The sequence below is a fragment of the Ananas comosus genome, linkage group 17 (genome assembly GCF_001540865.1).
Source record: "Ananas comosus cultivar F153 linkage group 17, ASM154086v1, whole genome shotgun sequence".
Lineage (NCBI taxonomy): Eukaryota > Viridiplantae > Streptophyta > Magnoliopsida > Poales > Bromeliaceae > Ananas > Ananas comosus.
This window is the reverse complement of record NC_033637.1, coordinates 6,256,620-6,268,412: the sequence shown is the minus strand read 5'-3', so window position 1 is coordinate 6,268,412 and position 11,793 is coordinate 6,256,620.

Genomic DNA, 11,793 nt, shown 5'->3' with positions numbered 1-11,793 from the left:
ACTGTAAGAACTCTCTTTCTTAGGAGCAACCAAATAAAAATTTTTATTTTAACAGGAATTTTTAGTTTCCAGATCTATGGAACAATACAGTCCCTAATACCCCTGTCGATCAAAAATTTGTACATCGAGCGAACAGAAAAAGTTTGGGATTTAGACAACCGCCACTTTATCGTGTCATGCCCGGCACCCCCGAAATGATCCGAGACAAGTGCTTTAAGCTGCTGAAGACGAAGGCTCTCTTGCTCGGTAACCTAGTAGTATCATGTCCCACCTCCAACCTCTTGGCGTATAGCAGTCCCACACCTTTAGTTGCTTCCGTGTAACTTGAGCATATATATCTGGAAACTTCGACATCAAAGAAATATCACCACACCATCTATCTGACCAAAAATCAACCCTCTTCCCATCCCCAATGTCGTATGAAATACCGCATTTAGGTCCCGTTTGGATACCTCTAAAAATGTAGCATAGTTAAACTATGCTATGCCGATAGGAAAATAATCCTATGAAGCGTTTGGAAGAAAAAAAATGACGTAATTTTTGAAGTATAGTTATACTATACTCCAAAAAATGGAGTAAATTTACAATCGCTTTAACCAAAGGAAAAAAAATTCCACCATTTTGGGCTCCTAAAAATGTATCAATTTCTAAATTTTAAATTTCAACATAAAATTTTAAATTTCAAATTTTAAAATTTTAAAATTCAATTTTAATTTTGATTTTAAATTTCAAATTTCAAATTTTAAATTTCAAAAAGTTCAAATTTCAAATTTCAAATTTCAACATTCAAATTTCAACTTTCAAATTTCAAATTTTAAAGTTCAAATTTCAAAAAGTTCAAATTTCAAATTTCAAATTTCAAATTTTAATTTAATTTTTAATTTTTAATTTTCAATTTTCAAAATTTAAATTTAAACTTAAATTTTAAATTTTAAATTTATAAATATGTAAATTTATAAATTATTAAATTTAAAATTTAAAATTTTAATTATACATTTTTTAAATTTCAAAATTTAAAGTTTAAATGGTATACTTTAAATTTCAAATTTAAAGTTTCAAATTTCAAATTTTAAATTTCAAATTCTAAATTCCAAATTTCAAATTTAAAACATAAAATCTAATTTAATTTTTTAATTTTAAATTTTAAAATTTTATTTTATTTTTTGAATTTTGAATTTTAATTTTTAAAATTTTATTTTTAAATTTTGAATTTTGAATTTTAAATTTTAAAATTTTAGAAATTTAATTATTATAAATACTGTGGAATTGTATGATATGTATCCAAACATCTTAAAAATGAAGCTGTGGAATTTTTTTATAGTTACAGGACTCCGTATTTTATTTAGACCAAAACCATAGAATAAAAATTTCATAGAATTTTTTAACTATCCATCCAAACAGGGCCTTAAAGATCTCTTTCAACCGTATAATATTTTTCCACCATTGAGAGTATGGTTTGAAATGTGAACCTTCTTTTAAGGGCTTTCTTCTCTGATAGTATAGAGCTCTAATCAAGTTGTTCCATTGGAGATGTATTTCAGTAAAGAACCGCCACGACCATTTCACCAGCAGAGCATCATTCATAGTCTCCAAATCTCTTATTCCAAGGCCACCTTCGTTTCTTTCCCCACATACACTTCTCCATTGAACAAGTCTATACCCTCCATTTATATTAGAGTTACCCTTCCAAAAGAAGTCTCTTCTAAGTGCTTCAATCCATCGAACCACCCATTTTGGGGCCTTAAAAATTGAAATATAGTGTACGGGTAGATTAGAAAGTACCGCATTAACCAAAACCAGTCTCCCGCCTCGTGATAGGAGTTTTGATTGCCACCCTTCAATTCCTTTCTCTATTTTATAATAATTGTCCACCATTCCTCTCTTTTTAGTTTCTTATCAGATAAAGGTAAGCCTAAATATCGCATCAGGAGTGTTCCAATCTTACATCCCAGAATATTCATCAGTCGTTCCTCTTTATAGACATTATTGCCCATTTAGAACAATTCAGATTTGTCTTTATTGATCTTTAACCCTTTTTTGAATACATTGAAACCAACCCTTTTTTGCTGAACCGAAAAGGGATTCAGATTAATTCAGTAGTTTGATTATAATGTAGAAGGTTTCAGTAAATAATGAAAATCTACATACAAATATGTTAAAAAAATGACTCTCCCTTTGTAGGTTTCAGAAAAAGTTAAAAATTCATTAATATCCAAATTTATTTGTCAAAAAAAGTGAAAAATTCAAATTTAAAACTTGGGTTTAACTCCAACAGATTCGAGTAGTTCAAATAAGACTATCTAGCAAGCAAACTACATGGTTTTGTTAAGTTTAAGTTTACAAGTTTGAGGAGTTTTCACTTCCAATACTTATATCCATACTTTACGGCGGGTACAATTTGTATGTTCTTAATTATATTTGTAATATAGTACGAGTCCGTCTAGGATACTATTAATAGTATAAAACACTTAGTGCTATCTAATTTTTCACTATTAGATCTACCCCTTCATCAATCCCATCCTTTTGATCATACTATTTTACCATCTACCCACTAAACCCTAGAGGGCGGGCCACTATCAATCCAGCCATATAATTTTTTATTTAATTTTTCATCTAATTATTAAAAACTGGATAATATCCACAAAAGGACAATATAGGGCCTCGCGGCTCGCGATCAGCGCGCGATCGCTCGCGCTCGCGAGCTGCGACGCGGCGTCTTTTTGGCGAATTATTCGGCGCGCGAATTATTCACGAATACGTTTTTTTACCCAAAAAAATACGTTTTTTCCCGAATTTTTGAAACAAATACGTATACAGCCGATTAATTCATTTTTTCAAAAATTCGCGAATAATTCGCGAATAATTCGCGAATTAACTAACTAAGGTTTGGACTCTCCCTAATTTCTAAACCTGTCCCTCTAGTGTATCAAACTCAAGCTCCACTATACTCAACTTTCTCTAAAAACGTTATTAAATATTAAAACATAAATTAATCCATAAAGGGAAGAAATTTTTTTTTTTTTGAGAGATAGGTAGCATGCTACTCGCTTCGTTTATTTCATTTAGGGAAGAAGTTACTTAGACTCTCTCTCTAGTGTATCCAACTCAAGTCCCATCATACTCAACTTCTTTAAAAAAATTTATTAAATATTAAAATTTAAACTCTGCTTTTTTTAGAATGACTTAGAGTTACTTTTTTTTTTACAATGGATTAAGATTATTTCGAAACACTAATGAGGGATTTATTTTTTTAATATGTTGGATTTTATCGGAAAAAGTTCACCACTATATTTAGAAGGTAATGAAATTCACTTATTTATATCGAAACAAATAATATAACTTAAAAAACTAATTTTAACAGCATCAAGTTATACCAAAACAAGCAGAAGAAGTAATTGAATTTAACTTTCAAACCCTACGAATTATCTCAAAACAAACGACAAAAAATAATCACACTTCGAAAAAATGCAAACAACACCGCACTTGAGCTATGATTGGATCTATAAATTCGTCAATACAAATACCCTTTATTGATGAATGAAATACCAAACAAATGTATAAAGTTTTATCTAAAAACCACTAATAAAGCACCTAACACATGCATCACATATGTTTCTAAGAACCACAAAGACGCTACCCTTATTCAAACTAACACTCACTTGCTAATAATAATAATAATAATAATAATAATAACAACAACAATAAACGACATGGCTCTGAAATTAAGTACGATCTCTCATGATCAAGGATCAAAATGATTTCCCGACAGCTTCAGCGTAACATTTAAAGCGAACTTGGGCACCTTTCCTGAGAGATCGTTATTCGTCACATCAAGAAGTTGTAGAAACGACAGCGTCGTCAGGCTGTCCGGAATCGGCCCTTGTAGCCTGTTGCCGGCCAGGAGTATCTCCGTCAGCCCGGTGAGGTCGGCAAAGTGCGGCGAGATCGTCCCCGAGAAGTTGCGTCCCGTGAAGTCGACCACGGAGACGACCGTCGCGGTCGCGTCGCACAGCACGCCCTCCCAGCTGCCGGCCCGGCCCCCGCGGCACGGGTTGTCGCCCTTCCACGACTTGATGAGCTCCGGCGGGTTGTTCAGCGCCGCCGCCACGTCGAACAGCGGCTTGACATTTACGTTGGTATCAGCGACGACGAAGGCGACGGAGGCGGAGATTACTAGTAGGGAAAAGGAGAGGCTTGTAGCAACACTCTTCACCATCTTTGAAAATTTAATTGAAAATACTTGTTATTCCAAATTGTGTATCTAACATAGGGTTTATATAGAAAAGGTACATGATCACCCATGAGCACAAAATAAATTACCAAAAATGTGATTTAAAACTTCCCCATTATTAGGTGCATTAGAGAATATACACTGATGCATGTAACTGATGCATGTATCATTTTTTCTTTTTTCTGATGTGTGAATTAATTGGTGCATGTTTTATCTTTAAATATTTTTCCAAAATTGGTCTAATTGCCTACTAATATTTTTATTGTAGGCATTTAATTACAACATAGGAGGTTTGTAACTGTGAATCTATTTAAGTTTCAGAGTAAAACCAAATTAATTATTAATTAATCTCCTCAATTTCTAAACCTGTCCAAGTAACTTCCCCCTTTATGGTGGATTTTATTACTTGTACATAAAAAAAAATTAGTAACATTTCATTCTTTTTTTATTGAATCTTCTAAATCTGTCATTGGATACAATATTAAGACTTAGAGAAAAAAATTCTAGATTGAAAAAAAATAAAATAAAATAAAATTCGGATGCTACTTTGCCTGGTAAATTCTCATAACCTATCGACCTATCTCAACAAGATATCACTAAAGAGCTCCTCGATCGTTTTTACAATATTTTTACAATTAAATTTTAATGAAATTGATTAATGGAGGTGGAAATGTTGATTGTTTTTCTTTTTTTCTTTTTTTTTTTAATGAGAAAGAGTATTCTATTGAATCTTGAGAACCTTCCCAAAAAGCTAAGGTAAAATTGTAGGGAGATCTCTCAACTATACACGATTTAGCAACTTTTTTTTTAGATTAAGAATTCTTTAACTTTTTAGTTTTTTGAAAGTGAGTGAGTTAGCCAATTAAATTTGGAATTATTAATAGATAAGTGCTAACAGGGACATTAAATTTAATAAAAGTTTTAAATAGAGTAACTGCAAAAATTATATTTTAGAGAATTAGAAGTACGTAATTTAGAGGGTCTTTAAGTAAAAAAAAAATCCTTCGAATAATCTATCCTATTTTATATTCTTTATTTGGCATAAAAGCTAAAAATTGTGTAATAATTTTTTTCCTTTTTTATATTGGAGAAAAAAGTTGTCATTCCAATTAGGGCATATTGTGAGCTAATTGTTTCTCTGCGTGTTTTGGGATCAAGTGGTATTCAAATTCATGTAATAATATAACCCAATTATTAAATTTTTTTTTGGGGCTAAATTACAAACAACCCTCCTATCAATATCCCTTTTTTCACTATATTTTTCTATTATTTAGAAACCTACACTTTGCCCTCTTATAAAATAAAAAATGTCCACTTCACTTCCTACCGTTAATGCTCCGTTAGGGTTCCGTTTATAAAATATTATTATATATTTTTTTATATCAAAAATATCCTCAGTCTCTTCCTCAACATTGCAGCCTGTTGAGGGGCAAATTGGTCATTTTGTCATTATAGTTAACACCGTATCCCTTGAAAATATTTTTTATTTTACAAGGGAGCAAAGTGTAAGTTTTTAAATGACAGAAAAAAAAGTGAAAAAGTAGGTATTGATAGGGAGTTTTATGTAATTTAGCCCCTTTTTTTTCCTTTTTTGGGGAACCACAGAGGTTTCATTCTTCGTAAGGTATACTTTCTAGAGTATTTAATGTCTTGGGGATTCAAATTTCCCAATCTTTTCTTTTATTATTATTTACTTAGGCTCCGTTTGGGATTGCAAGAAGATTACCTTACGTACGGTAAGAAAGTATGTTGAAAAAATATTCTTGTTTCTTTCCCTACGTAATATTGTATTCCATATATCGCAATAAGTCAGTTACACTTAGGAATGCAAATGGATCCGGGTTGGTGGAGCTCCCGCCCCGATCCCTATGTAATATTAGGATACTATTAATAGAATAAAACACTTAGTGCTATCTAATTTTTCACCATTAGATCTTCCCCTTCATCAATCCCATCCTTTTGATCATACTATTTTACCATCCACCCACTAAACCTTAGAGGGCGGGCCACTATCAATCCAGCCATATAATTATTTATTTAATTTTTCATTTAATGATTAAAAACTAGATAATATCCACAGAAGGACAATATAGGGCCACTATCATTCCAACACTATATTGTCCTTTTGTTTTCCTATAAATATTACTTTTTTATCCAAATTGTTTGGATTCTTTCCTTTAATGTAAGGCAATGTTGCTATAAATAGCTCCCTATGTAAGGCAATGCTACTATAGACGGCTTCCTAATATTCCCTTCTCTGCTGTCAATGCAATGTTGCTATAGACAGCTCTATGATATTTCCTTCTCTGCAGTCTATACGTAAAGTCATGGCAGGACAAATGACCTTCGGGCAATCCTTGCAGTCTTTCGATACTGCTCTAGAATTTACTTCAGCATGACGTCCACCATAGTTCTTTCTCTTTCTTTTTCACGGGGTGTCGAGTATGAGCCTTATAGGACTTTTTTATGCTCACTAATATTTTAAATAAAGGTGTCCGTGGATCTGGTCGAGTTGGATACTTGATATACTGTACCTGCGCCCTAAAAAAAAAGGTAAAAAAAAAATATGTATACTCTAACCATTTAACTTCAGATCGGGTCCGATTCTAGGCACTTAAGATAATAATATACCCATCGAATCTATTTGAACGGGTCTAGGTAGTGACTATCCATATACTACCGGCTTAAGATCGGGAATGGATCGAATATGGGTCGGGTCTAGATCGGGTACGGATACCCGTATGCATATATATTTTATAAACTTTATTATTAAACAGTTTTTATGGATAAATCATAAATCTTTCACTATACAAAACTCACATTCTAATTAATTGCACCGACAAATAAAAGTCGTTCAAAAGAAAGATTCAAGCAGTAAACAGTTAGGGTTAAAAAAAATAAAGAGTAAATAAAAATAAAAACAAAAGTAAACAGAGTGCTAGGCTTTTCACTAGGAAGTAAATAGACAGAGACCCTTCATCTATAAGTCTTATTGAAATTGATCCCTTAACTTTAAATTTTTTTATTTACTATCGAGTATTTCACCGGGTTTGGGTCCGGGTCTCGATCCGAATTTGAAAACTCTTTTGGACCCTACCCATTAAAAGGTCAGGTTCGGATTGGGTCCAAGCCAGGTATGGGTATAAAGTATCCGGACCCATACCCGAAAATTTAATAGGTAATTTTTTTTACCCGTATACTATTAATTTTTTATTAGGTATGGTTCGGATCCGGATAGGATCCGGGTAGGGTCTAGGTCGGATATGGGTGAAAAAGGAAGAATCCAAACAGTTTGGAGGCTCAAGTTTGGACTCTCCCTAATTTCCAAACCTGTCCCTCTAGTGTATCAAACTCAAGCTCCACTATACTCAACTTTCTCTAAAAAAATTATTAAATATTAAAACATAAATTAATCCATAAAGGAGAGAAGTTACATTTTTTTTTTTTTGAGAAAGATAGGTAGCATACTACCCGCTTCGTTTATTTCATTTAGGGAAGAAGTTACTTAGACTCTCCCTCTAGTGTATCCAACTCAAGTCCCATCATACTCAACTTTTTTAAAAAAATTTATTAAATATTAAAATCGAAACTCTGCTTTTTTTAGAATGAGTTAGAGTTACTTTTTTTTACAATGGATTAAGATTATTTTGAAACACTAATGAGGGATTTATTTTTTTAATATGTTGGATTTTATCGGAAAAAGTTTACCACTATATTTAGAACTTAATGAAATTCACTTATTTATATCGAAACAACTAATAGAACTCAAAAAACTAATTTTATCAGCATCAAGTTATACCAAAACAAGCTGAAGAACTAATTGAATTTAACTTTCAAACCCTACGAATTATCTCAAAACAAACAACAAAAAATAATCACACTTCGAAAAAATTCAAACAGCATCGCACTTGAGCTATGATTGGATCTATAAATTTGTCAATACAAATACCCTTTATTGATGAATGAAATACCAAACAAATATATAAAGTTTTATCTAAAAACCACTAATAAAGCACCTAACACGTGCATCACATATGTTTCTAAGAACCACAAAGAACCTACCCTTATTCAAACTAACACTCACTTGCTAATAATAATAATAATAATAAAAACAACAATAAACGACATGGCTCTAAAATTAAGTACGATCTCTCATGATCAAGGATCAAAATGATTTCCCGACAGCTTCAGCGTAACATTTAAAGCGAACTNCATGCGATGCATGGGAGGGTTGTTACCAACTTTTAGTTATAATTTTTGAGTAATTTATTACCTATTGAAATTTTTCATAAAACTGCTTTATATATCTAATTTTGGAAGTATGGTTTTCAGAGTAAACTATCTAATTTTGGAAACATGGTTTCCAGAGTAAAGCACAAGTCGCCATGTGGTGCATTTTCATGAAAAGTTTTAATATAACTTGATAATAGTATAGCTTATTGTGTTCCAATATTATATATATAAAGCAGTTTTATGAAAAATTTCAATAGGTAATAAATTACTCAAAAATTATAACTAAAAGTTGGTAACAACCCTCCCATGCATCGCATGGGTTAATTGCTAGTAATAATAATAACAACAATAATAAACGACATGACTCTGAAATTAAGTACGATCTCTCATGATCAAGGATCAAAATGATTTCCCGACAGCTTCAACGTAACATTTAAAGCGAACCTGGGCACCTTTCCTGAGAGATCGTTATTCGTCACATCAAGAAGTTGTAGAGACGACAGCGTCGTCAGGCTGTCCGGAATCGGCCCTTGCAGCCTGTTGCCGGCCAGGAGTATCTCCGTCAGCCCGGTGAGGTCGGCAAAGTGCGGCGAGATCGTCCCCGAGAAGTTGCGTCCCGTGAAGTCGACCACGGAGACGACCGTCGCGGTCGCGTCGCACAGCACGCCCTCCCAGCTGCCGGCCCGGCCCCCGCGGCACGGGTTGTCGCCCTTCCACGACTTGATGAGCTCCGGCGGGTTGTTCAGCGCCGCCGCCACGTCGAACAGCGGCTTGACATTTACGTTGGTATCAGCGACGACGAAGGCGCAGATTAGTAGCAGGGAAAAGGAGAGACTCGTAGCAACACTGTTCACCATCTTTGAAAATTTAATTGAAAATACTTGTTATTCCAAATTGTGTATCTAACTTATATAGGGTTTATATAGAAAAGGTACATGATCACCCATGAGCACAAAATAAATTACCAAAAATGTGATTTCAAACTTTCCCATTATTATTAGGTGCATTATTAGAGAATCACTGATGCATGTATCTTCTTTTCTTTTTTTTTTCTTTTTTTTGATGTGTGAATTGGTGCATGTTTTATCTTTAAATATTTTTCCAAAATTGGTCTAATTGCCTACTAATATTTTTATTGTAGGCATTTAATTACAACATAGGAGGTTTGTAACTGTGAATCTATTTAAGTTTCAGAGTAAAACCAAATTAATTATTAATTAATCTCCTCAATTTCTAAACCTGTCCAAGTAACTTCCCCCTTTATGGTGGATTTTATTACTTGTACATAAAAAAAAATTAGTAACATTTCATTCTTTTTTTATTGAATCTTCTAAATCTGTCATTGGATACAATATTAAGACTTAGAGAAAAAAATTCTAGATTGAAAAAAAATAAAATAAAATAAAATTCGGATGCTACTTTGCCTGGTAAATTCTCATAACCTATCGACCTATCTCAACAAGATATCGCTAAAGAGCCCCTCGATCGTTTTTACAATATTTTTACAATTAAATTTTAATGAAATTGATTAATAGAGGTGGAAATGTTGATTGTTTNATTAACGGCAGGGAATGAAGTGAAAAATTTTCATTTTACAAGGGGGCAAAGTGTAGGTTTTTAAATAACAGGGAAAAAAGTGAAAAAAAACGGATATTGATAGGGGGTTTTATGTAATTTAGCCTAAAAAAATTTTAATAATTGGGTTATATTATTACATGAATTTGAATACCACTTGATCCCAAAAAATCCTTCGAATAATCTATCCTATTTTATATTCTTTATTTGGCATAAAAGCTAAAAATTGTGTAATAATTTTTTTCCTCTTTTATATTGGAGAAAAAAATTTTCATTCCAATTAGGGCATATTGTGAGCTAATTATTTCTCTGTGTGTTTTGGGATCAAGTGGTATTCAAATTCATGTAATAATATAACCCAATTATTAAAATTTTTTTAGGCTAAATTACATAAAACCCCCTATCAATATCCGTTTTTTTTCACTTTTTTCCCTGTTATTTAAAAACCTACACTTTGCCCCCTTGTAAAATGAAAATTTTTCACTTCATTCCCTGCCGTTAATGCTCCGTTAGGATTCCATTTATAAAATATTATTATATATTTTTTTATACCAAAAATATCCTCATTGCCGCGTGTTGAAGGGCAAATTGGTTATTTTGTCATTATAAGTTAACACCAAATCCCCTGAGAGCATTTTTCATTTTACAATGAGGCAAAGTATAGAATTTTAAATGACATGGGAGAAAGTGAAAAAGCGGGTATTGATAGGAGATTTTATGTAATTTACCCTTTTTGTTTTTCCTTTTTTTGGGAACCACAGATTTCATTCTTCGGAAGTATACTTTCTAGAGTATTTAATGTCTTGGGGATTCAAATTTTCCAATCTTTTTTTTTTTATTATTATTTACTTAGGCTCCGTTTGGGATTACAAGAAGATTACCTTACCTATGGTAAGAAAGTATGACGGAAAAATATTCTTGTTTCTTTTCCTATGTAATATTGTATTCCGTAGATCGCAATAAGTCAGTTACGATTAGGAATGCAAACAGATCCGGATTGGTGGAGCTCCCGCCCCGATCCGCCCCGACGAGGCAGTAAATGAGAGAAAATAAACAGATTCGAGTGGAAAACGGGGTAAATTTTACGATCCAAGACGGATTCGGGGCAGGAAACGGAAAAAATTTTAACCCGCCCGAATCCGCCCCACCATGATCCGCCCCGACTCCGCCCCGAAAATCATTTATATTTTAAAAAAATATTCCTAAAAAATAATATATTTACAAAAAAGTTCACAATACAAATAAGTTAGTACTCTCATTTCTAATATATTTGAAACTTTTGAATTTTGTTTTGAATTGTGGTTAATATATTTTTTTATAATTAATATTGTTAAATTATATATATAATATTATTAAAAATTATTAATTTATATTTTACAAAATATTAATAATATTATAATTTTATAAAAAATATTAGTTGGCGGGACGAATTCGGGGCGCCGGCGGGAGGCGGATTACGAGGCGAGGCGGATTATATGATGTATTTTTTAACCCGTCACGGATTTGGGGCAGGAGGCGGGGCGGGATTTTGCTAGTCGGGGCGGGAAGCCGGGCGAGTCTCCCGCCCCCAGATCCACCCCGTTTGCATCCCTAGTTACGATATATTTTCTACAGTCCCACCGGAGAATACAGAAATATATTCCTCTACGCTTTTACCCCAATTTCATTTTATCTAACAACATTAGATGTGCTTCAATACCAAACTAAGCCTTAATGATCTATAGCCCGCAAAATTAATAATTTTAATAGTCATT